Source organism: Cetorhinus maximus, chromosome 31 (genome assembly GCF_964194155.1).
Source record: "Cetorhinus maximus chromosome 31, sCetMax3.hap1.1, whole genome shotgun sequence".
Lineage (NCBI taxonomy): Eukaryota > Metazoa > Chordata > Chondrichthyes > Lamniformes > Cetorhinidae > Cetorhinus > Cetorhinus maximus.
This window is the reverse complement of record NC_135909.1, coordinates 9,538,378-9,565,761: the sequence shown is the minus strand read 5'-3', so window position 1 is coordinate 9,565,761 and position 27,384 is coordinate 9,538,378. Positions and strand designations below refer to the sequence as shown.

The following is a 27,384-nucleotide window of genomic DNA, read 5'->3' as shown; positions in this document are numbered from 1 at the left end:
TCAAATCATTCAAGCACCGTAAACAGCTCAGTTGGATCACCCCTTAGTCTCTGATATTCAAGGTATTACAATGCTAGTATTTACAATCTGTCCTCGTCGTTTGAATCTGGTATCACTCTGATGAAATTCTGCCGCTCCCACTCCAAGGGCAATCGTTCCTGCCGTCTATTGTCAGGAGTAGAACCCATTGATCAAAACAGAGTTTTATACACCTGTAATATGATTCCCAATACTTCGTATTCTATTAGCCTTAGAGGTTATTTTTACCTTCCTGTCCACTAGCTTTTAATAATGTCTGTTAATCTCTCTCGGCTCCTCCACAGTTTCAAGCATCTCACCACAAAAATAAACAACCTTTTCTATATATTGTAGGTTTAATAAGATGTCCCTTCATTTTAAACGTCATTTGCTAAAACTTGCTCCGTCACTGAACTTATCAAGAAAATGTCAAACTAAATGTTTTCCTCAAGGACAATGTTATTTTTTTTCTCTGCTCCATCGCCATTAACTTTTCCAGTTGCGCTTTCAGCTACTGTAAATCCGGTGAATGAAAGTGAAGGAAAAGTCCTGCTCCCTTTCCTGAATCCTATTTGTTCATCATTCCAATAAAACCCGGGGAAAGGACTGTAATAGCTCAGTATCAATTTTGATTAAGTCTGAAAATTTCCAATTTAAAAATATTCATTCCAACGATGTGAGCTTCGCTGATTTGGACAGCATTGATTGCCCATCCCTAATTGGCCTTGAGAATGTGGTGGTGACCTTCCTTCTTGAACCGCTGCAGTCCATGTGGTGTAGGTACGTCCACAGTACTGTCAGGAAGGGAGTTCCAGGATTTTTACCACCGACAATGAAGGAACGGCAGTATATTTCCAAGTCAAGGTGGTGTGTGGCTTGGAGGTGAATTTCCTGGTGATGGTGTTCCCATCTATTTGCTGACCTTGCCCTTCTACATTGTAGTGGTCGAGGGTGTGGAAGGTACTGCCAAAGGAGCCTTGGTCAGTTTCTGCAGTGCACCTTGGAGATGGTACACGCTGCTGTTACTGTGCGTCGGTGGTGGAGGGAGTGAATGTTTGTGGAATTGGTCTCTATCATGCGAGCTGCTTTGTCTTGGATGGTGTTAAGCTTCTTGAGTGTTGTGGGAGCTGCACTTATCTAGGCAAGTGGTAAGTCTTCCATCACACTCCTGACCTGTGTCTTGTAAATGGTGGACAGGGTTTGGGGAGTCAGGAGGTGAGTTATTCGCCTCACGATTCCTAGCCTTTGACCTTCTATTATAGCCATTATGGCTATTCCAGTTCAGTTTATGGTCAATGGTAACCCCCAGGATGTTGATAGTGGGGGATTCAGTTATGGTAATGCCATTGAACATCAAGACAATGTTTCGATTCTCACTTCTTGGAGATGATTATTGCCTGACACTTTTGTGGCGTGAATTTTACTTGTCACTTGTCATCTCCAGTGAGACATTGACAAGCTTCCGATTCCAGGCCATTTTTATGCAAAACCTACCCAAACAGGAAGAAGCAATTAACTAAAAATATCCAATAACTTGATTCTAACCCACGTGTGAAAAGCACAACTGTTTCACTTTCCCTCCCCTCAGCACCGATCTCAGCTTTAAGTCATGGTCTCATATCTTTTTTTTTTCCAGCCATGAAGAGTTGGCAAGAAGGTTCTGAAATTGCAGCCAGGTGTGCAATGTTGGAAATGCGGTTACTGTAAACAAAACTAAAAATCTATCACGTCAAGTCAAAACTGTTTAGAATGGAGCAGTGTGAAACATTTCCTGAAGATTTATTTTTTTATTTATTCATTGGCTTTCAAACTTTTCATCAATGGGAAAAAATATTGCTCAACGAGTATAACAAACAAAGACTTGGGCTTATCTTAAATACCTGTACTAAAACTCCCCTTCACATTCCTTTGATAAGAGCATCTCCAGTTTTTACTTTTAAGTCCACCCACATACCGAATCCCTCACCACTGATCCCATTGCAGTATATTTCCACTGCACGCTCTCCAGGGTCTTCGTGTTCTTGCAAAATGTTTGCCCGAGCCCTCACCAAGATCTTCTATTCCACATTAAAACGTGATACCCCTCCAATTCTTTCAATTCCATTTATCTGCGTTATTTTTATAAACTAAGCTAATGATTCCTTCGAGATGAGAGCTTCCTTCAACATTAGTCTTCTTAAAGATGTGGAAAAATGACCTTACAATCCCCAATGAATAAGCCCTAATGAAATTCTCCAATCAGCCCATGAACAGCCCGCCCTCTTCATTCCACTTGTTGTTATTTTTATTTTCACAATCCTACTTCTTCAGCACAAATGCTTCGCTCCTCTCCTTTAAACCCTCTGCAATAAATGTGCTCACTTCCTCCATCGACAATTTGCAGATTACTTATTTTACATGTAACCCGTGTTAAAGAAGAGGTACTAGAAGGTCTGGCTGTGCTTAATGTTGATAAGTCAGTGGGACCAAATGGAATGCATCTGATAATGTTGAGGGTTGTATTAGTGGAAATTGTGAAGGTACTCGTCTGAACCTTCTGAATTTGATTTTTTTTACAGTTACAAACCACTTTGTTACTCAAGGATGCAGAAAGAATAAAAGTGAATCAGTGTTGAACAAATTCTGACATTCCACATCTCCATTTTATTTTACATGGAGCAACTTGTCCTCAGTGTAAGTGTGTTCCTCTAAGAATGAGATCACCACGTCCTGGCAACCCCGCCAAGGTCTGATCTGCAACCTTGAACCTCAGTGAAATGTTGTCACCCTCCCCTCCGAATCTGATCGCCACCTCAAGCCCAACATTCAGCTTGGGTGGGCAAACAAAACAACCTGATTCCCCTCGTCCTCCAGCGCAAACTGAACTCCAGAGGTGAGGTGAGAGTGACTGCCCTTGACATCAAGGCAGCATTTGACTGTGTGGCATTATGGATACCCAGCAAAACTGGAGACAATGGGAATCGGGGGCGGTGGGTGGGGAGCTCTCTGCTGGTTGGAGTCATACCCAGCACAAAGAAAGATGATTGTGGTTGTGGAGATCAATCATCCCAGTTCCAGGACATCACTGCGGGATTTCCTCGGTGTGGTGTCCTAGGCCCAACTATCTTCAGCTGCTTCACCATTGACCTTCCTTCCAGCAGAATTGGGAATGTTCGCTGATGATTACACAATGTTCAGCACCATTTTCAACACCTCCGATACTGAAGCAGCCCATGTCCAAAACATCACCCACCCTCTGTCCAGAAGACTCGATACTGCAAAGAACTCTCAGAAATCTCCTCTCAAATTCCTCGTCTCCAAGGTAAATATCCCAACGCTACAATGTATCGAGGTAATTTAAGCTCCTCGCCATTAAGCCGAGGATATTGTGTGCTTCATGAACGATTCTTTCAATCTGCACTGCCACCTTCAATGATTTAAGCAGATGTACATCATTTCCCGCTGTTCCGGCACCGTCTTTGGAATTATAAACTTTATTTTGTCTTTTCTCCCCGTGTTCTTCCGACCAAAATGAATCACTTCACCCTTCTCTGCAAAAAAATTCAGCCACCACTTGTCCGCCCTGCTTTCCAACCTATGTCTCTTTGAAGGAAATTGCTATTTCTTTCGAACTTCTATAGCTCTTTTCACAGCCACAGGACGTCCAAAACACTTTACAGGCAATGAGTGCTCTTGAAATGTCGTCATTGTTCAAATGTCGGAAATTGCTGACCTTTTGAACCTTGTTGAACCAGTCTCACAAATTCCCTTGTGTCGAATGGCAAATAGGGCCTGCCTGTCTCTGGCTCTGTGGCGCAACGGATAGCGTGTTGGGCTTCTAGCTGCTGTTGTATAAGAGATTCAAAGGTTGTGGGTTCGAGTCCCACCAGAGTCGGTTTTTAGATAAAGGTTAAAGCAAATCAGCAACTGGTTCATCCATGTTCTCAGTTGCCGTCACCAACCCCTCTCTGTCCAGGTAAATCCAGTCTCTCTCCGCTTTCCAATCTGAACCACTTAACAGAAGAAAATTCGCCACCTAACAATTAAATTGGTGGCAAAAGGAGTTTCATCGTTACAAGGATACAGAATTGGCTGAGTGGCAGGAAACAGAGGTTGGCGGTAAATGAATGTTTTTCGGCCTGGCGGAAGGGTTGGGACCTTTGCTGTTCCTGATAAATATCAATGACCGAGACCTTTGTGCCCAGGACAAAATTTCAACGTTTGCAGAAGATACAAAGCTTGGAAGCATTGTGGAGAGTGTGGAGGATAGTGTAGGACTTCAAATGGACTTGGACCTGTTGGTGGAAATGGGTGGCAGATGAAGTTCAACGGAGAGAGGTTTGGTAGGTAGAACATGGAGAGACAATATAAAATGAAGGGTACAGCTCTAAGGGAGGTGGAGAAGCAGAGGGACTTGGATGTTTATGTACATAAATTATTGAAGGTGGCAGGACAGGTTGAGAGAGTTTTTCCATCAACCACACTGTATCCTGGGCTTTATTGATAAAAGGATAGAGTGCAAGAGTAAGAGGCTATGTTGAATTTGTACAATTCATGAGTTCGGCCTCAACAAGAGTATTGCGTCCGGTTCTGGGCGCCACTCTTTAGGGAGGATGTGGAGGTGCTGGAGAGATTGCAGAAAAGATTCACGTGAATGGTTCCAGGGACGAGGTTATGAGGATATGTTGGAGAAGATAGGGCTGTTTTCCTCAGAGAAAAAAAGGTTAAGAGGAGATTGGATAGAGGTGTTCAAAATCATTAGAAGTATGGACATAGTAGATAGGGAGAAATTCTTTTCACTCGTGAGAGGATCGAAAATGATATTTGATTAGTAAAAAAAAAGCGAACTGTTTTCAGAAGATTTTTTTTTTAATTATTATTTTGAAGCTAGTGATTAGGGCCTGGAATGCACTGTCTAAGAGTATGATGGAGTCAGGGTCAACTGAATCATTCAAAAGGGAATTATAATTTGATCTGAAAATGAAGAATCTGTAGGGTTATGGGGAGAAGGTGGGGGAATGGTTCAAGAGTTGTTCATTCGGAGAGCCTGTGAAGACATGATGGGCCAAATGTCCTCTTTCTGTGCCGTAGCAATGCAGTTTTTCGGTGATATTTCGCCAACGAGCATCAGTGACATGCAGCATAACACTACTTCCCATAACTGCTCCGTCATCTTTCCAAACTCTTTCTGACAGACAGCTCGAAACAAGAATGATGTGAGTCTACACCCCTGAACATCAAGGCAAACACTATTATCACAGCTGGAATGAACAGTTCCTGTTGCAGCTTTAGATCAGACATTGGATTATCACATGCGCTCTGTCAGACTGCATGTTCCTTCAGTCAAGTTTCCAATTGGACACTTGGAATGAGCGGCTGTGTGGATATTAATGGTCCAGGGATAGATTTCATTTTTGCCAGACTGGATTCTCAGTTCCTTTCCCAGACATTTCCCTATCTCTTTCTGAATCCAAACTTGGTCCCTTATTCATTTCCACTTTTCATTGTTTCATCGCTGGCCACGTTTCTATCTGTCTGAGCCTTTCGCTCTGCAATTCCTTCTAGAAACGCCCCCAGTTGCCAACCACCGCCCCCCCCCCACCCCCACCCCGCGTAAGACCCTCGTAAAATCCAACCCGTTCTGCCGAAGGGCCATGAAGGCTCGAAACGTTAACTGATTTCTTCTCCGCCGATGCTGCCAGACCTGCTGAGTTTTTCCAGGTAATTCTGTTTTTCCTTTGACCAAGGTTTTGTTCAGCTTCCCAAATTTATGACTCAGTGTCGAATGTTGCTTGACTGAGCTGCTTTGAAGAGCTTTGGGAAGTTTTATTCAATCGCGGTGCTGTTTTTGAAATTGTTCAAATTTGGATAAATTAAATTTCGTAATTAATTTTGTTAAAATTTTCCTCGAATTTTCTCCAATTGTTTTTCGTTGCGATACTCCCGCCATGAGGTGGTCACATGATGACCAGTTTGATAGAGTAAATCAGGAGAAACTGTTCCCACTGACGGAAGGGCTGCTAACCAGAGGGCACAGTTTGACGCTGATTAGGAAATGAGTCAGGAGTGAGATGAGGAGAATATATTTTACACAGAGTGTTGTTGTGAAATGGAAGCTTTCTGGACGGGTGTTGGAAACAGATTCAATAATAACTTGCAAAATACATTTGGAGAAATATCTGAAAGGAAATACAATACAGGAATATGGGGAGAGACTTGGATGTGGGAGTAATCATATCGCTCAACCAAGGACCCAGCACAGGCGGAATGACCTCTGTCTGTCCTGTATCATTCTATGATTCATGGATAGAAATCAGTCCTACATCCTGTGGGGCATGAAGGGTGTGAGAAGCTGGCATGAGAATTGATCCCGTGGGTGCGGAATGGAAACGGTAAAATATTTCTTCTTTCAGGGAATCGAAATTGCAGGTATGACTATGTCTGTTTAAATGTGGTTTGTTACCAGTTCCAGATTATTAAATTTAAAGGGATGTGTTATCAGGCAAGGAGCTTACTATGACATAAAAACAGGAAATGCTGGAAACACTCAGCAGCAACTGTAATTGGAAAACGAATTAATGTTTCAAGTTAACGATACTCCAACAGAACTGAGGAAAGATAGAAATGTAATAGGTTTTGAACAAGTGAAAGAGTCGGAGGCTGGGAAGAGGTTGAAGAAAAGCGCAGGTCTGTGATGGTGTAGGTGCCCGGAGAGATGAAATTACAAAAAAAAGTATCACGGGGCAAAAGCCAAAGGGAACAGACACAGAAACAAACGATTGGCCCAGATGAGGTGTGAATGGCTGGATAGCAGCGTCCATTGACCTATTTCCATTATTTTTAAATGTATTCCACCCATCGTTTACTTCACCTCACCCCCACTAGAGCTACCTTGCTTGTCCTGCTCTCCACTCTTAATTAGCACATTCCTTTAGATAATATCACCACCTTCGACACCACTTTGTTCTTTTGTCTGTCACATCTTTGGTTATCTCCTCCTATCACTGCTTGCTTGTCCCAACAACAAACCCACCCCCCCCCCCCACCCCTCCTCCCCCGTTGTCTCCCACCCCCACCCCCCTTAAACCAGCTTATATTTCACCCCTTTCCTATTTTTACTTAGTTCTGTTGAAGGGTCATGAGGACTTGAAACGTCAACTTTGCCCTTCTCCGCCGATGCTGCCAGACCTGCTGAGTTTTTCCTGGTATTTCTGTTTTTGTTTTGCATTTCCAGCATCCCCAGTTTTTTGTTTTTATCTTTGGTCGCTTTGGAATGGTGATTGTGGAGGAGAAGGGAGGGTGTTTTTGGTAGTCATATCATGCTGGCTGTGGTGGAAATTTCGGAGGATAATGTGTCGAATATGGAAACGGGCGGGCTGGACGGTGAAAACAAGCGCCACTGAATCAACTCCGCTCAACTTACACAGGACACAATGGTCCACATTTCCCGGTCAGCAGCAATTACCACCTCACACAAAGATTTTGCATCCCCGATGCTCCTGCACATTTCTCCAGGGATCTTGCCGTCCTGATGTCAGTGAAATGTACAGTACCGCCACCATCTAACTCCCCCAGCTAAACCCAGTGGCAGAGTCATGGAACGAAAGGACGTGGCCCCTTTTTACAACATTAGCTGCCATATTCTGGTAGTTTAAATATCGAGTCATTGACTGTGGGTGAGCGAATACATGACTGACTGGGTGAGCTGGTGATGCAGGTGGATTGTGTACAGTTTTAGTCTCCTTAGTTAAGAAAGGATTTAATTGCATTACAGCAGGTCAGAGAAGATTCAGTCGACTGATTCCTGGAATGGAAGGGTTTTCTTATGAGGAAAGGTTGAGGAGGTTGGGCCTATACCCATTGGAGTTTAGAGGAATTGGAGGTGGATCATTGAAACATATAAAATCCTGAGGGGACTTGACAGGGTGGCTGCTGAGACTGTTTCCTTTTATGGGGGACTCTACAATCAGGTGACTCAGTTTAAAAATATCGGGCTCTCCTATTTCAGACTGACAGAAGGTCATTTGTTCTTTCTCTCTCTCAGTGGGATATTAATCTGTGGATTTCTCTTCCCCAGAGAGCAGTGTAGGCTGGGTCATTGAAAATGTTCAAGGCTGAGTTGGAGAGATTTTTTGACAAAGGAATGAGTGAAGAATTATGGGGGGCAGACAGGAAAGTGGAGTTGCGGCCACATTCAGATCAGCCATGCTGGAGCAGATTCGAGGGGCTGAATGGCCTGTTACTGCTCCTGATTTGCGTGTTCTTGTTCTTGTGTGCCTCTCTCGGCACTGCTGTCCCTGTCCTGCTCACCGTCTCGCTTGCCGGACTGCTCGGCGCCTCAGTAACCTCCCGCTCCTCCGCCTGTTCCCTACCCCTCACCGCCTCACTTGCTGTTCTGCTTGTCACCATCTCCTCAGTTCTTGTGGTGAGATGGGCGGCGACAGGGGTCAGGAGGGAGGTGCCGAGTGGGAGGTGAGGGGCTTGGTAGTGGGGTAGCGAGCGGTGTGGCAAGAGGGTCGGCGTGTAGCGCAGCGAGAGAGGCGGGGAGGGCCTGGGGTCTGTGCACCTGACATTCGGGAACAGGGTAGTGAGTGGGAGGCAGCAAGTGGGCGACAGTCAATGGCTGAACAACGAGGACGGCAGCGGTGGGAGGAAGGGCGCACGCACCGGCAGACTGAGTGGGTGCCGAGTTCCTGTTCCAGCTCGGTGTCAGGAGTTACAGTGTAAAACTGATCACAATTCTAGCATTGCTGAGTTCTGATGAAATGTCATCGACCTGAAACGTGAACACCCTTTCACTGTCCACACTGCTGCCTGACATGAGGTGTAATTCTTAATTGTTTTCTGGTGTTACGACAGAAACCCAAAAGGAGTGTTGACGCACTCTGGAGGACAAGGAATGCACAAAGCGGTTATCTCGCTTACCTGTGGTAGGCTCGTTGGTCTAGAGGTATGAGTTGCGCTTCGAGATTTTTGTTAAATGATCATGCTAGAGGTCGTGGCTTCAAATCCCAGATGATACTTCGTATATCACCGCTTGAAATCCAAATTTCTTTGCGAGCGAAAAGGCGGATTTTACTTAAACCGGGGCGAGGTTTCAGAACCTGAGAAGCCATTACAGCGAAATTATCACTGCAAAATACGTGGAGTAAATGAAGGAACTGTTGCTCATGTAATTGGACGGTTAATTTATCCTAATAAGAGAAGTTTAAGAGTTAATTTGTCCCAAGAAGAGAATGAGTGTAACTGAAGCTTGAGTTTTCTTACCGTCTCCATGGACACTGTCTGGCCTAGACACTGCCTGGTGTATTTCTTCAATGTTCTCTTTTACCTATAGCGCTCTGAAATAATGGCTGATCTGTTTTGGGTGCCAATGAAAGTCAATATTTGCTGAGTTATATACATGCAGTTACATTATTGGTCTCGCGGTGTGATTCTCGCATTGGGACGTTTCATAAGTGAGAATGTGAGCGGTCTCTGTTTCAAATCTCAAGCGAGCTCTCACGTGATGTTATTTGTCCTGTAAGCCGCTCAGTGCACTTTCGAAAACTCTTTGCGGTCTAGGTGGATCGGTTTGCTTATATTAGCGAACTGAGCCCATCATTGCAGAGAATTCATCAATGAATCACACATGAAGGAAATGAAGACAATTTGAAAAAGAAACAATCGCACTGTGATGTTACCCGAACACGCCAATGACACAAATCCATTTTCTGGATGAATGCATTGGACTGTCGTATTCTTTGAGAGAATTGTAGTCTTCACTAAGAGAATTGTAACCTTCTCTGAGAGAACTGTAATCGTCTCTGAGAGAATTGTCACATTCTCTAAGAGAATTGCAAACTTCACTGATAGAATTGTAGCCTTCACTGAGAGAATTGTAATCTCCCCTGAGAGAATTATAATCTTCACTGAGAGAATTGTAATCCTCTCTGAGAGAATTGAAATCTTCTCTGAGTTAACTGTAATCGTCTCTGAGAGAACTGTAACCTTCTCTGAGAGAATTGCTATCTTCACTGAGAGAATTGTAATCTTCTCTGAGAGAATTGTAATCTTCACTGACAGAATTGTAATCTTCTCTGAGAGAACTGTAATCGTCTCTGAGAGAATTGTAATTTTCTCTCTGAGAGATTTGTAACCTTCTCTGAGGGAATTCTAATCTTCTCTGTGAGAATTGTAATCTTCTCTGAGAGAATTGTAATATTCTCTGATGGAACTGTAACTTCTCTGAGACTGCCAGATCTGGTAGCCCCATAGTTTGATTTTGATGTGATCATATTTTGTTTGTATCCTAGGAGTTGCACTGAGCAGAAAGTGAACCATTTCACCTCGATCGATATTGTAGTGTAAAGGTAATAAACAATTTCAGGAGAAGGTATTTGATAGGCTTTGTGTGCTTAACGTTGATTAGGACCAGACATAGGCGAGATGCATCCAGAATACTGAGGGAGGAGAGCAGGAATTGCAGGGACGCAGGCCACAATTTTCCAATATTCCTTAGACTCGGGGTGGTGACAGCAAATTGGAGAATTGCTATTGTTGCATCTATGTTCAAACAAATGTGTAAGGATAAGCCCAGAAACTACAGGGCAGCCAGTTTAACCTGGGTGGTGAGCTACCTTTCAGAAAGTAAAATTCCTGACAACTTGAAAATTACCTCGGGAAAATGCACATTAATAAGTAAAAGCAGCATGGATTATGTTATGGTTCCAGCTGAGATTACCCCTGGACAATCCTAAATCCAGAGTGGAACCCAGCTTGATAGATCCTAACTTTTATTTTTTTTGTTTAAATACGTAGAAAGTAGCTACTGAACAGAGTCACAGGAGTCATCTGATCACCTTTTAACAAAAAATAAATAAAACATTTATTCAAAGAGAAAAAATGAACTATGTTCCAAAACTCTTTCACCCACAACTATACCTTTACAGATCTATACAGATTTGTAAGGATAACATAAGGTACAAAAGCTATCTTATACTTTAATTTCCACACTAATTACACAGTCTATTTATCAATAGGCACCCTGTGGTCAGGCATGCCAGACTCTGAAACCAAGTGACAGATGCCAACTTAACCAGATGCTATGGATCTCTCCTCAACTCCCTCCAGGTGCTTTGCAAACCGTGAGTCAACCAGTTTCACTGCACTCCGTCTTTCACACGAGGATTTCCAATCTCTGCGCTCCACACTTCACCTTGGAACCTTTTCCCAAACCAATGCTTTCATTCAGACGCCTTCTGCAAGAATTCAGCTGCAGGATTTAGAACTGTCCTTGCAATGTTCCTCTCCCCTGGGTCACCACATGCATACAAGCTATCTTCCACGCTCTCTCTCTCATCGACTCAGCTGTTAACAGTACGCTTCTGCTTCACCTGCCCATGGCAAAATTTAAAGACCTTCAGTTGTCTCTTTGGGCCTTCTTGACCCTTGCCAATTGTTCCCGCTTTAAATCTGTTTCCTGCAGCTTCTGACTCTTTAACTATGAAACTTGGAGCCTTTCCCTCTGCCCCTCACTCTTAAATTCATTAACAGGACATTATCCAGGTTCCCATCCTTCCTTTCACCAGAAGGTCTGCTTTGAACTTTCCCCTCTTCCACTTTCCTGGAATTTGGGATTTTTCTTTAGCTTGGGACTAACTATCTGCCGCCTTTGCCAGTCTCTCTTGGCAGCAACTTTCAAAAACCAACTGAGGTCCGCAGCTTCCTAATCAAAACTGCTGTTTGTCTTCTGCGTGTGTGTCTGTGGGAGGGACCTGCCTCTCAGCTTCCCTGTTGCTAGGCAACAGGCCAAATTGATGTGTTTGCTTAACTTCCTAAGTCGTAAACCTCATTAGAAATGGAAGAACCTTTTTAAATCTAAACTAAAACTCCATTTGACCTTTCTTAACACACATACAGAAATACAAATCAAACTTAAACTTTAAAGCTAAAACTCATTCCTAACAACTACAAATACCAATATAACTTACTTAAACCGCTCTATTTCCTAACAATTTGATAAGAACAAATCGTGTTACTTAACTTTGGTTAATTTTTGATGCAAAAACAAAGAGTTTTGATGAGGGTGAAGCCGTTGATGTAATTTACATGGACTTGCAAAAGGCATTTGATAAAGTGGCGGACAAAAGACTTCTGAGGTAAGATAGAACTCATTGAATAGAAGGGATAGTAGCAACACAGATACAAAATGAGCTGAGTGACGGTAACCAAAGATTTGTGGTGAACTGTTGCATTTTGGACTGGAGAAAGTTATCTTGTGGAGCTCCCCAGGTCTCTCGGGGACTTGCGGGATATGGGGATCTGGCAGAAAAATAGAGTTGAGGCCCAAGGTCAACCATGATGGCGTTGAATGGCAGAGTAGACGCGATGGGCCATGTGGTCTTCTCCTGTTCCTATTTCTTGTGTTGTTGTGTCCAGTCTTAGGGCTCCTGTTTTTCCAGTTATTTATTAATCATCCAGACCTTGTTGCAACCTCACAATTCCAAAATTTGCCGATGATACAAAAGTTAGAAGCATTGCCAACTGTGAGGAGGACAGAATAGAACTCCAAAAGGATCTAGAAATGTTGCTGGAATGGGCAGACAATTACCAGATGAAATTTATTGCCGAGTAACCTAGTGTCATTCGTTTTGGGAGGAAGAACAGAGAGAGACAACACGAAATAAAGGTTACAATTCTAAAGGGATTGTTGGAACAGAGGGATGTGGGTGCATATGTTCATAAATCATTTATCGTTACAGGACAGGTTGAGAGAATAGCCAGTAAAGCATAGAACGTCATTGGCTTCATCAATATGGCATAGAGTAAAAAAACAATAAGTTACGTGAAGCCTGTAGAAAACACTGTTTCGATCTCACCTGGAGTATTGTATCTAATTCTGTGCAACACAATTTAGCAAGGTTGTGAAGGCATTAGTGAGATTGCAGAAAAAATTGACAAGACAGATTTCAGGCATGAGGAACTTCATTCACATTGATTGATTGTAGATGTTGGAATGTGTTTCATGAAGTGAGGAAGTTTGAGAGGAGATTTGATAGAGGTATTCAAAATCACGAGTGGTCTGGACAATGTAAATACGGGTTAATTGTTGGATTCATGGAATGATCCAGAACAAGAGGACACAGATTTAAGTTAATTTACAAAATAAGAAATTACAACATAAGGATTTTTTTTTCATGCAGGATGCGGAATGTATTGCCTGAGTGTGTGGTAGAGGCAGGACAATTGAAGTTTTCAACAGGGAGTTGGATCTTGATCTGAAAATTAGAATGTGCAGTGTTAGAGGGAAAAGGCTGTGGAGTTCAGTAGGTGAGCTGCTCGTTCAGAGGGTCAGCAGAGTCCAGACGGGCCGAGTGTTCTCATTATGTGCTGTAACATGATTTCAGCATGATTGGCGATTCAGGAGTGGAATTATTATTTATCATCACAGAAACCTGGGTTCGATTGCAATGAATGTATAACTCAATGTCTTCCATAATATTACAAGGAGCAAATTTCAGATACAGATAAATACCCATTTTCTCACTGATCCATCATATATTTGATGAATACAAATCTATCAAACTGAGATTTAAAATTAAAGTGCTGTTTCCCGATGGGATCTCTGAAATTCCAGTCCCCTTTGCTGAGAGAGAAGTTTCCTAATTTCACTCCGGAAAAGTCATGTTTTTTGACTGCGCCCCAATGCCCCCACACCCCTACCCCTCCCCCAATTCCAAAATTCGCGGAAGTTTCTCTCTCTGACACTATCGTCTTAACATGTCGGAAACATTGATAAAATTGCTCATTAATTCGTGAAGAACGGCTTCCTTTGGTAATGGTTTATATGAAGGGGCTGTTCTGTGGTTTATTTTCTGCAATTTAGCAACGCTAGAGGGGAGGCCACACGGTGGAAACTAAGAGATGGCCGCGTGGCCTAATGGATAAGGCGTCTGACTTCGGTGGTGTTGGCTGTGGTTATCAGAAGATTGCAGGTTCGAGTCCTGCCGCGGTCGTTTTATACAGAAATCTGTCAGACTTACTGAAAACCGCGGCCTCATTCGTCAGCTGAAGTTTCTGCGTTACCTTCCAAACATTTCAGGGGTCTTTCTCACACTCTCTGCTCTTGTTAATTTGTGCATTAATTTCTAACTCATCTTTGTATTTTGTGTAGTTCCGAACAGACCCACAATATCTGATCAGGTTCGTTAAGTTATTGATTTATCCAACTGGAACAAAAATCTTTGCATCAATCAGTTTAATAAAATGCCTTGGGATAATTCCAATTTTCTCATGAATCTGAATTACCTGAATCTGATGTCACCGGACTAACAATACAGAGGACCAGGTTAATCTCTGCGGGCACGGGTCTAAATCCCACCAGAGCAGATTTAAATTAAAATATTTCCTAAATTTGGAATTGAAACCTAGGCTCAGTAATGGCGGCTATGAAACTATCATCGATTGTAGTAAAAACCCACCCGGTTCACGAATGCCCTTTAGGGAAATAAATCATCCACCCTTCCCTTGCCTGCCCTACATGTGACTCCAGACACACAGCAATTTGCTTCACTCGTAACTTCGAGGATAATGTGAGATGCTCAACAAATGCTGAGCTTGCAAAAAGCGCCCATATTCCTTGAAAAAGGAAGGCTGAGGGGTGGTCTCATACAGGTCTTTAAACTTATGAAAGATTTTGGGAGGCTGAATGAAGCAATAATGGAGTAGAGAAGGGACGATAAGCCTGTATCTCGCTCTCACACACAAGACAACGGCTGATGGGTCGTATACAACGTTATAATTACTTAACTGTGCATCGGCGACTCATCAGAGTGTTGGATAAGTTCCATCCGCAATGTCTCCGCGGCACTCTCCAGATTCCATGGGAGCGCTGCCGAATAAACTGGAGTGGCGTTCTTGAAGGTAGCTCATCAATCATTCAGGCCAAACTCCTGAAACATTAACTTGGATGGACTGCACGCTGTGTCCGGATGGTCGAAAAGTGTCGCTCCCTCCAGGTCCTGTTTTCTCAATTCTCCAATGGCCAACATTGCAGGGGAGGACAAAGAAAACGCATCAATGATTCTCTGAAATGTTCATTCAAGCGCTGCAGCATTCATATTAATGACTGCGAGGAGCTTGCTTCTCATCATTCAAAATGACCAAAACTCATCCCACAAGCTGCAGCACACTCTGAGTCACAAGGTCTCAATGATGAGGCAGAACGGCGGCTGAGGAGAAGTGACAGGAAGCAAATCCTGCACTCCGGATCTCACTACCTCTTGGGACATCCTGTCCCATGTGCCCAAAGATCTGTGGACCGAGAATTGACCTGTTCACTCACATGAAGACCCATGGCAGAAACTCACGGCCCTGAGTGGATGTCATCATCGTATCGAGGAACAGACGATAACTATTGGTTGTTACAAAATACATATAAGAAAAGGTCAACTCCACTCTCCTAGTATTTCTAAAACTGTCCCTTTCCAAATAATGTGAACAAGTCTTCTCGATTGTCTCTGATCTGTCAACTTCACTATATCAGAATGTGCTGCCATCTACTGGCCGCAACAGAGCGGAAGAAATTCACATTGTCGGTGTCGCGGAAACAGGTCAATGTGAGGAATCTGTGATGTGATGTGATGGGGCAGACATAGGAATGAAAATATGAAATACAATTTAGAAAACATGATTAATTAATTTATTCCCATTGAATCGGCAGCAGTTACAGGCCAACTATCGCCTGGAGCAACTGAGACGATTAGATAAACTGCATTTAAAGGAAGTCTAGGTAAGTCTAGGAGGAGAATGAATTTCAGCGATAAACAGATAATGTTACATGAAGTATTCTAGGTGGAGGATCTTGTCCGGCAGTTTACCTGTTAGAACAAATGGCCCACTTTCAGTGAGGTATATTCTGGGTTGAATGAATCCAGATTTGCAAAGTGTCTCAGGGACTGACAGACACGTAATGAATCCCACACTCAAACTGTGAGTAAAAGACAGAGAGACCCAGAATGAATCATAAAATCAGGCGTGGCACGAGACACTGACTGATACACATTGAATCACACACTCTCACGGTGTACAAGAGACAGAGCGATACAGAATGAATCATACACACAGGTCTCAATGATGAGGCAGAACGGCGGCTGAGGAGAAGTGACAGGAAGCAAATCCTGCACTCCGGATCTCACTACCTCTTGGGACATCCTATCCCCATGTGTCCAAAGATCTGTGGACCGAGAATTGACCTGTTCACTCACATGAAGACCCATGGCAGAAACTCACGGCCCTCAGAAACTGACAGATCCCCGATAAATCCCGAAAACAAACGATAAAGAATTAATCCACAGAGACTGACAGATGGAGAATGAATTCCACACCCAAATCCTGTTCCAGCGACAAAGTGATGCAGAGAGAACCTCACACCCGTACAAGTGGAAAAGTTACAGCAGAGAAGGAGACCATTCGGCCTTTTGTCTGTCCTGAGATTCTTCAACAGGAACTCAGCTATCCCAGTCCCCAGCCCTCTCTCCATAGCCATGTAAACGTTTCTCTTCAGGCAGTTGTCCAGTTCCACTATGAAAGCACCGATTTTAACCTGCCTCTCCCACTTGCCCCAGACAGTGCATTCCCGATCCTTACCACCCACCATCGAAGATGAATCCTCATGTCCCCATTGATTCATTTAAAACCGGTGCCTTGCACAAAGAGAAGCTGTTTCTCACTGACTAATCTGTCTCAATCTGTCGCGGGCTCGTCGACCTGTATTCCCGACCGTCAGGCATGGTTTCTCAGTCTGACCCCATCCCTGCAACATCGGAAAACTTCTTGGCCGACACCTGCTCCTTGTTCGCATGTTCCATCAAATTACTCGATAAATCGGAACGAAGAACTTCCTTAAAGAAGCAGTCATTGGTTTAAATGAAGGGACCGAGTTGTGATTTAATTTCTGGAACTAAGCAGCTTATGGAGGGAGCCCGAGAGTCAAAGAGAGTTACAGAGAGCAGAACAAATCAGGTGAATGGTGAGGAGAGAGAGCGAGCAATTGGGGCTGTGTTTACGATCCCCATTTCTACAAGACAAAAGGGCCTAACATAAAATTTGAGCTAAGCCGATCAAGGGTGATATCAGGAAGGTTTCTTCACACAAAGGACCGTGCAAATCTGCAACCCTCTCCCGCAAAATGCTTTTGAACCTGGAGGTCAATCTGAACATTTAGAAACTGCATCTGATAGTTTTTGTTTGTTTGTTTGTTCAGTAATTATTTTAAGGGTTACAAAAACACGGTGAATGGATGAAGTTCAAATGCTGAGCTGAATTGGATTGAGCGGAGAACAGTCTCCGTCCGTTTCTATATTCACATCTTCCTGGACCTAACAAATCATCACCCACTCGTTTTTCTTAACAGTCAAAGTTAATTTCTCCTCCCCATCTTCATAACGAAAAACGAAATCTGGAGGGAACTGAAACGAGGCTCATTCCTTTATTGAGAACATTTTCCTCTCACGATTAACGATTTCCTGTTGAATACTAGAACCCCATCCACCAGTCAGTTACCAGTATCTGCTGCTGACACAGAGAATCCTGTCACCCCTGCATTCTCTATATTCCCCCAGCTGCAAATTCTTCCATCAGCTTTGGGGAATATTAACCATGAAAAATCAGTCTGATGATGATTTTGTTAACAATAACCAAATCCAATCAACCGGGCTTTCCCCTCTCTGTTAAACCTCTTTCTCGGTGGCTGCATATCTTACTGATTGGACACAGGAGTTGATCGTTCATTAGTCCAGTGGCGGACAGACCAACTGAATATTAGAGCAATTTCTGATGTGGTTAAATTTCAAATGTCGTTTATGAAGTTTGTGTTCCTATTGGATCGATTCCTCTGTGAAGCCGGAAGGGGTTTGTTTTTGCTACCAAATGATTGTCTGTTCCAGTATTCAACGGTGGGTTTTCACACTGCGCATAGACAGTTTGGACATGGTGTTGAAACTATATTTCCATCATTAAACACCAGACTGAATATTCAGGGCCTGTGCCAACAGTTCATGGATGCCAAAGTACATGAGTCGATTTGTTAAATGCCGTAGATTAAAGCAAAATACTGCAGCTGCCGCAAAACTGAAACAAAAACAGAAAATGCTGGAAAATCTCAGCAGGTCTAGCAGCATCTGTGGGGAGAGAAGCAGAGTTAACGTTTCAGGTCCGTGTGACACTTCTTCCGAGCTGAAGAGAAGCGCAAACGTGATGACATTTATATTGTATCAGGTGGTTGGGGGCGGGGGGTTGGGGGGTGGAGCTAAATAAAAGGTGTTGATAGTGGTGTAAAGGAAATAAAGCAGAATGTGATCATTGGAAACAAGGGTAGCATTGAGTGAAAGAACAACATGGAACATGTAACAGGTGACACTTTGGGGGATGGGGTGGGGGTGGGGGCGGTGGTGAGGAATTAAAAAATTAGAAAATGGAATAGAAGGGGGGTAAAAAGCGGATTAAACTGTGGATAAATGAATAAAAATAAAACCAAATGGATAAAAAGTAAAATAAAATTATTTATTTAAAAAGGGGACTAATAAAGGGGGTGCGGATTGAAGGGAGAGTTCCTGGTCTGAAGTTGTTGAACTCAAGTTAAGTCCAGAAAGCTGTAAAGTGCCTCATCGCAAGATGAGGTGCTGTTCCTCCAGTTTGCATTGAGCTTCACTGAACAATTGCAGCAGGCCAAGGAGGGTCATGTGGGCATGAGAGCAGGATGGTGTGTTGAAATGGCAAGCGACAGAAATGTCTGGGTCATGCCTGCAGACAGACAAGAGGTGTTCCGCAAAGCGGTCACACAGTCTGGGTTTGATGTCCCCAATATAGACGAGGCCGCATTGGGAGCAGCGAATGCAGTAGACCAAATTGGAAGAGGTGCAAGTGTAGCCCTGCTTCACCTGAAAGGAATGTTCTGGCCCTTTGACGGTGAGGAGGGATGAGGTAAAGGAGCAATTGTTGCACCTTCTTCGATTGCATGGGATGGTGCCATGGGATGGGGATGAGGTGTTGGGAGTGATGGAGGAGTGAACCAGGTTGTCCCCGAGGGAACGGTGCCTCTGGGATGCTGACGGGTTGGGGGAGTAGTGGTCGGGGAGGATGAGGGTAAGGTGGTGGAATCATGATTGAGTTGGACGAAATGGCGGAGGATGATCCTTTGAATATGGAGGTTGGTGGGGTGGAAAGTGAGGACAAGGGGGACCCTATCGTGGTTGTGCAAGGGAGAGGAAGTTGTGAGGGTAAAGGCGCGAGAGATGGGACGGACATGGTTGAGGGCACTGCCAATCACAGTGGGTGGGAAACCTCGGTTAAGGAAGAAAGACGTCATGTCAGAAGCGCCGTTTTGGAAAGTTGCATCATCGGGACACATGCGAAGGCGGTGAAGGAACTGAGAGAATAGGATGGAGCCCTTACAGGAAGCGGGATGTGAGGAGCTGTAGTCGAGGTAGCTGTGGGGGTCGGTGAGCTTGTATTGAATATTGGTGGGCAGTCTATTACAAGAAATGGAGACAGAGAGGTCAAGGTAGGGAAGGGAAGTATTGGAGATGGACGAAGTGAAGGTGATGGAGGGGTGGAAATTGGAAGCAAATTTGATATATTTTTCCAGGTCCGAACAGAGCATGAAGAGTCACCGAAGTGAGTTCACCAGAGTTTGCTGGAAGTTTATCAACATTAATGTACCCATTCAATGCATTTACGTGCTGATTGCCATTACCTTGGCCCTAGAGGTTTTCTTAAGTTTAAACACAGCCCGAGAATCCCACAGTTTGATTTTGATTTGGCCGGATCAGGGTGCGTTGTCCAAAAGGTTTTTCAAACTTCTTTGCGTTCGAGATGGTGACATTTATTGAAATCAGGAGCATGTTTAAGAGCCCGGGAAATCATTGCAGACAGTATATCACTGCAATACACGTGAAGAAAATGAACGCAAATATTAAAGAAGGTTTGTCCATGTAACGGGAATCTGGATTGATCCTGATGTTGAAATCAGTCGGTTTCAATCGTGCCTGAATGAACATAGAAACCGACAGAACTGGAGTCCCTCAGTTTAATTTGATTTTATCCACACTTTAACTGTATTGTGGTATTTACACTGAGACGAGTTTGAGCCTTTTCTTGTGTTTGAGCAATCCGGTTCAGAGGGAATTAACAATCAGGGATTTGAGCAGGAATGAAATAAATTACTCAGCAGAATGTGACTCAGGGACACAGTAGGACAGTAAATGTTGGAGTTGGAGTATCTTTGGACAGAAGGTGTTGGAGTGTCAGTTTCTCGTGACAGAATTGATACCCAAGTTCCGCCGGTAAATCAGCAGGAGCTCGACCCAACTCATCCACACAGTCAAGCTGGTGAAACAAAATGACTGGCGGCCTGGCTCTTCCGCAGATCACTCGGCTCTCGGCCTCCTGCAATGTTCCTATGAAGCTCAGGTACGCTCGAAGAACAGCGCCTCATCTTTCAATTAGACACTTTCCAGCTTTCCAGTGAGATCATTGAGATCAACAATATCGCTCTGGAAAAGTGTCCCCAACCCACCCACCCATTCTCCCTCCCTCCCGCGCCCCATTTTGACTTCGCTTTTCCTGTTTACAGAGGTTATTTCGAGATTCCTTTTCCACGTGTTTTTATTTTCGGATGACAGTTGTTCATCAATCTGCCATTCACTCCTCCTCCAGAAACATCCTTTGTTTCTTTACTTGGTCCATTGATCTTACAGAGAGTTTTCAGGGGCACCACGGGCCTCATTTTGTGCTGTTGAAAATCTAAGAGCTTATGTTTCCCTCTCTCTGGCCATGCAGCATAAACTATTTTCTCATTTTTTTAACCGATTTCCAACATATCACAGGCTGTCGCTTTTGATTTATTTTCTTGCCTTACATTGACTTACAGCTTATTACAAAACTAACTTTTCCCAGTTCTGGTGAAAGGTCATTGATGTGAGACATGGACCCAGTTTCACATTCCTTGTCAATACCTGAGCTGTGGTGTAACTCTTACATTTTCTGACTTGACAATTGTGATGTGAAAGGTTTGTTAAAAGGATTTGGGAGACAATGAAAGTTAACTTTGGTTGATGCAGCGTCCCTGGCTGCCTCGTTGTTCCAGTCTTTAGTGGCATTATTCTCATTTAGGGGTGTTCTTTAAATTAGTTTGCTCGAGTTGTCAGGTTTAATTCCCGGACGAGCCCTCCTGAGATGCTGAAGATATCGGTGCACTTTTCAACTTCAGCGACTCTTCTTCACTCACTCTAAGTTGGACTTTCCATCCCTGCCTGGATCCCTGTGTTAGGCGCAAGTTCAATGTTGATCGTTTTATAAAAACAGTAAAATTCACTCTAATTATAAAACAGGAGTTCTAAAAGTACTACAGCTGAAAATATAGCAATAAAAGCGGGAGAATCCGATCATGTCAGTGATTATTTGTGAAGTGTGATCCTGACGCGAGTGCCCGAGTCTAGAATGACGGGGATCCATGGAGAAGAGAGTGTCTGAGCCCAGAGTTCCGGGTCTCTGTGGAGGGACAGGAGAAGGCCATTCAATCCCTCCTTCCTGTTCCACCACTCAGTTGGACAATGGCTGATCTGTGTCTTAGCTCCATCCAGCTGCCTTGATTCCATATCCTATTATACTGTTGCCTCGCAAAAATCTATCACTCACGGATTTGGAATTATTCATTGAGGCAGCATTTACTGCTTATTAGGGAAGACAGTTTCACACCTCTATCTTTGCGTGAAACAATATTTTTAAAGTCTCTCCTGAATGGCCCAGCTTTGTTGACATTCTGAAATAAAAACAAAGAATCTGTTGAAAATAACTCGGCAGCTCCGGCAGCATCTGCGGCGAGTGAAACAGAGCCTCCCGGAACTGGCGAAGAAGTCACATTGGAATCGAAACGTTCGCCCTGTTCCAGGTCTGGCAGCATCAGTGGAGAGAGGGACAGAGTTAATGTTTGATTCTTCACGAGAGATACTGTCAGACCTGATTCCAGAGAGCGGGGCCGGGAAATTATTCTGAATAAAACCAAAAAACTACTGCGGATGCTGGAAATCCAAAACAAATACAGAATTACCTGGAAAAACTCAGCAGGTCTGGCAGCATCAGCAGAGAAGAAAAGAGTCGACGTTTCGAGTGCTCATGACCCTTCCGCAGAACTGAGTAAAGTTAGAAGAGGGATGAAATATAAGTTGGTTAAAGGTGGGGGGGGGGGGGGGGGAAAGAAGTTGGGCGGGGAGTGGTAGTAGGGACAAGAAAGCAGTGATTGGAGCAGATAATCAAAAGATGTCACAGACAAAGGATTAAAGACGTGTTAAAGGTGGTGCTATTATCTAAGAATGTGCTAATTAAGAATGGATGGCAGGACACTCAAGGTACAGCTCTAGTGGGGATGGGGTGGAAAGACTGACAGGGCATTACAGGTATATATTTAAAAATAATGGACATAGGTGGGAAAAGAATAATCTGTATAAATTATTGGAAAAAACAAAAGGGAGCGGGAAGAAACGGAAAGGGGGTGGGGATGGGGGAGGGAGTTCAAGATCTAAAGTTGTTGAATTCAATATTCAGCCCAGAAGGCTGTAAAGTGCGTAGTCGGAAGATGAGGTGCTGTTCCTCCAGTTTGCGTTGGGCTTCACTGGAACAATGCAGCAAGCCAAGGACAGACATGTGGGCAAGAGAGCAGGGTGGAGTGTTAAAATGGCAAGCGACAGGGAGGTTTGGGTCTTTCTTGCGGACAGACCGCAGGTGTTCTGGAAAGCTGTCGCCCAGTTTACGTTTGGTCTCTCCAATGTAGAGGAGACCGCAATAGGAGCAACGAATGCAGTAGACTAAGTTAGGGGAAATGCAAGTGAAATGCTGCTTCACTTGAAAGGAGTGTTTGGGCCCTTGGACGGTGAGGAGAGAGGAAGTGAAGGGGCAGGTGTTGCAACTTCTGCGTGGGCATGGGGAGGAGCCATAGGTGGGGGTTGAGGAGTAGGTTGTGATGGAGGAGTGGCCCAGGGTGTCCCAGAGGGAAGGATCCCTATGAAATGCCGCCAGGGAGGGTGAAGGGAAGATGTGTTTGGTGGTGGCATCATGCTGGAGTTGGCGGAAATGGCGGAGAATGATCCTTTGAATGCGGAGGCTGGTGGGGTGATAAGTGAGGACAAGGGGGATCCTATCATGTTTCTGGGAGGGAGGAGAAGGCGTGAGGCCGGATGAGCGGGAGATGGGCTGGACACGGTTGAGGGCCCTGTCAACGACCGTGGGTGGAAAACCTCGGTTAAGGAAGAAGGAGGACATGTCAGAGGAACTGTTTTTGAAGGTAGCATCATCAGAACAGATGCGACGGAGGCGAAGGAACTGAGAGAATGGGATGGAGTCCTTACAGGAAGCGGGATGTGGGGAGCTGTAGTCGAGATAGCTGTGGGAGTCGGTAGGCTTGTAATGGATATTGGTGGACAGTCTATCAAGAGAAATTGAGACAGAGAGGTCAAGGAAGGGAAGGGAAGTGTCAGAGTTGGACCATGTGAAAATGATGGAGGGGTGGAGATTGGAAGCAAAATTAATAAATTTTTCCAGGTCCCGATGAGAGCATGAAGCAGCACCAAAGTAATCATCGATGTACCGGAGAAAGAGTTGTGGGAGGGGGCCGGAGTAGGACTGGAACAAGGAATGTTCCACATACCCCATAAAGAGACAGGCATAGCTGGGGCCCATGCGGGTACCCATAGCCACACCTTTTATTTGGAGGAAGTTAGAGGAGTTAAAGGAGAAATTGTTCAGTGTGAGAACAAGTTCAGCCACACGGAGGAGAGTAGTGATGGATGGGGATTGTTCGGGCCTCTGTTCAAGGAAGAAGCTAAGGGCCCTCAGACCATCCTGGTGGGGGATGGAGGTTTAGAGGGATTGGACGTCCATGGTGAAGAGGAAGCGGTTGGGGCCAGGGAACTGGAAATTGTTGATGTGACGTAAGGTGTCAGAGGAATCACGGACGTAGGTGGGAAGGGACTGGACAAGGGGAGAGAGAAGGGAGTCAAGATAACGAGAAATGAGTTCCGTGGGGCAGGAACAGGTTGACATGATCGGTCTGTCGGGACAATCCTGTTTGTGGATTTTGGGTAGGAGGTAGAAGCGGGCCGTCCGAGGTTGAGCGACTATCAGGTTGGAAGCTGTGGGAGGAAGATCTCCAGAGGAGATGAGGTCAGTGACAGTCCTGGAAACAATGGCTTGATGTTCAGTGGTCGGGTCACGGTCCAGGGAGAGGTAGGAGGAAGTGTCTGCGAGTTGACGTTCAGCCTCTGCGATGTAGAGGTCAGTGCGCCAGACAACAACAGCACCACCCTTGTCAGTGGGTTTGATGACAATGTTGGGGTTGGACCTGAGAGAATGGAGTGCAGTATGTTCAGAGAGACAGGTTAGAATTGGTGAGAGGAGCAGAGAAATTGAGACGACTAATGTCACGCCGACAGTTCTCAATGAAAAGATCAAGACAAGGTAAGGATCCAGAGGGAGGGCTCCAGGCAGAGGGAGAATATTGGAGGTGGGTAAAAGGATCCATTGAACGGGGAGAGGACTCCTGCCCAAAGAAGTGAGCATGGAGACGAAGGCGGCGGAAGAAGAGTTCAGCATCGTGCCGAGCCCAAAATTCATTGAGATGAGGACGTACGGGTATGAAACTAAGTCCTTTGCTGAGCACTGAACGTTCAGCGTCAGAGATGGGAAGGTCAGGGGGTATAGTGAATACACGGCCGGGGCTGGGATTGGAAGATGGGGTGGGGACGGAGGGTCAGGCAGGGGTGGAGGGTCCTAGATGGGTGTTGGTGTCGATGAACATGGTGAGAGTTATTGCCAAACAGTTTATCAATCAGACACAAAATGCCAAAGATATAGTGTGTTTCGCGGTATTATAAATGCTGACTGTAATTTAAATAAGTGTGCGATGGTGGTATAGTGGTGAGCATAGCTGCCTTCCAAGCAGTTGACCCGGGTTCGATTCCCGGCCATCGCAGCAGCGGCCTATTTTTTAGCCTTACCCGTGGTCAGACCACAATTCCGGACGCGTGTAGTTAATCTCTGTGGTTTCCAAAATGAGATAAAGAACAACAGAAAGTGTGGGGAGATTTCCAACAAGGAAATAAAGGACTAATGAAATAAAATACATCAAACGTTTTCATCACTCACGTTTTTCGAACGTAAAATTCGGGCCTTGGGTGGAAAGACGCCTCACCCCCTCCCTCTCGCATATTTCCGATATGTGGACGATACGTTTGCTATATTTAAATCCGCAGCTGCATGTAACAATTTCCTTACATGTCTTTATGGGCTCCATCCTGAGCTCAAATTCACCTATGAAATGGAGCAGTCAAAATAACTCCCCTCATTTGACACCCTAGTTGAGAAATCTTCCAGAGGATTCTCTACCAGATTACCGCAAGTCGACCTTCACTGGTCAATATACGCGTTGGGATTCTTACAGTTCCACGCTCAGTAAGATTGGTCTTATCGGCAACTTTGTGAATAGAACCCGAACCATTTGCTCACCATGCAAGCTTGATGCTGAAACCGGGCTCATCAAAGGCATCCTGCAGGGTAATGGCTACCCTGATCAGATCATTTCGCGCTGTGTATCACACAAGCTCATGACCGGGCCTAAGACCGTCACATTCCACCCTGAAGTATAATCTCTATCAGTATAAATTGTTGTCTTCCCCTTATATTTGTTATCTTGCGAGTGTCCTGTTGCGTGCAGAAGGAAAAGCTTTGACATGTCTCTTTTTTTCACCCATTCCCAAATACATTGGCGCTAATGTTCAATTTGTAAACCTGTTTCAGCTCTGCCAGTTTGGCTCAGCCAATCTCGGGCCCATTTTCTCATTGATCTTTGAAAGCTGGTGAAATAGGCTGCTCTCTGATTGGTTACAAAAGCCACCCAATGAGATTCCGAACACATTGACCATTCAGAAGTGGCCGACTGCATTTCCCAAAAGAGAGGGGAAGGGTGAGTACGGGAGGAATTTTTCATTCGTGGTGTAAGTGTGTGTAAGATTGTAGAAAGACCGGCGGTAGAGCCCAGGACAAAGCCAAAGCCAAGTCTCGCTCCTCCCGGGCTGGACTGCAGCTCCCCGCGGGCCGTGTTCACAGGCTCCTGAGAAAGAGCAGCTATGCTGAGCGTGTGGCTGTTGGAGCGCTCCGCTCTTCCGATTGTAACATTCCCGGCCGCTTTCAGGGTACAGGATCAGAAATCAGCCGTTTCTCTCTGTCCCGATGAAGCCTGTGTGAAGGAGTCGGTTTAGTAACCGTTTATTGCGTTTCCAGTGAGCTGAGATTGGCTCTGTTTTAAATCGCTGCTTTGTTATCGCCGGTTACAGATAAGAGATTGACACATTTATCTGTTCCTAAAAAAGCGCCCGGATTCTGTGACGCAAAATACAATATTACAGCTCCTAAAGTGTGAGATTAAAATTGTTGCCTGGAAATTAAGCCGTTCGGCTATTATCTTTTTCCCCCTCAAATTGGCGGGCTTTTCGAGTTTATAAACCAATAAAATGTAAGCCAATCGGCACTTCCAATTCCTTCCACCTGGCTCTCCGATTGGTTGAAGATTTGGATTGAGAATGGACTGACCAATCAGAGCTTGGGCCTGGCTTAAAATTCTCAAAACATTCACAATGATTATTTATAGAGGTTAAACTGATGGAATCTGTATCTTCCACCCCACCTGTACTTGAGTCCTAAAATATACTTTTTTCCAACAGGCAAATAATTGAAGGAACCAGAATAAATGTGGTGTTTCCTCCAGCCAAGCTAGAATGAAGATTCCCGCCAGCTCCTCCCACACAGTCCGTACATTATCACTGACAGAGCGCAGGGACACAGACAGGTCATCAATTTCACAGTCTCAGACAGCAGAAATAGTTCCAGAGTCACACTTTCCATCCATCAATCAAACAGTGCAGGAGAGATAGACGTTGTTCCAATGTTACTTCGGCTCAGTACCACAGACGGGTAGTCCACATTCTCACCCAAAATCCAATTTTTAGCAGGTCAATCCCACAATATTACAGCCTCAGCTACAAACTAAATGTCAAATAAAACTGATGCATGTTTCCAGTTTCAAGTTTACAGGCTTAACCTTAATAGTGTACATTGAGATTCATGTTATGCAGCAGTCCAATATTTGCACACATCATTAGTTTATAAATTGCAGTATTAATTCCCACATTGTGTCCTGACACATACATTAGATGCAAATCCAAATCTCAAGTGCATTTTAGCTTGAGATATTCTGAAAGTGAGTGTAACCTAAGATACAAACTCAGACTCTAGTTAAAACTCACCCTGATTATGATACTAAGATACAATATTAATTTGATGAATATGGATTGAGCT

At 44.4% G+C, this 27,384-nt stretch overlaps 3 non-coding genes across 3 annotated transcripts; all 3 read left to right on the top strand.

The window, feature by feature from the left end:
* The first annotated feature begins 3,801 nt into the window (after positions 1 to 3,801).
* On the top strand, positions 3,802 to 3,892 carry trnar-ucu (transfer RNA arginine (anticodon UCU)). The gene is given in 2 exon segments: positions 3,802 to 3,838; positions 3,857 to 3,892. It is a non-coding gene; the product is annotated as a tRNA-Arg (tRNA).
* Positions 3,893 to 13,904: 10,012 nt separating this feature from the next.
* Positions 13,905 to 13,994, top strand: trnar-ucg (transfer RNA arginine (anticodon UCG)). The gene is given in 2 exon segments: positions 13,905 to 13,941; positions 13,959 to 13,994. It is a non-coding gene; the product is annotated as a tRNA-Arg (tRNA).
* A 10,937-nt stretch (positions 13,995 to 24,931) lies between these two features.
* trnag-ucc (transfer RNA glycine (anticodon UCC)) lies at positions 24,932 to 25,003 on the top strand. Its single transcript has one exon. It is a non-coding gene; the product is annotated as a tRNA-Gly (tRNA).
* Positions 25,004 to 27,384: the final 2,381 nt, after the last annotated feature.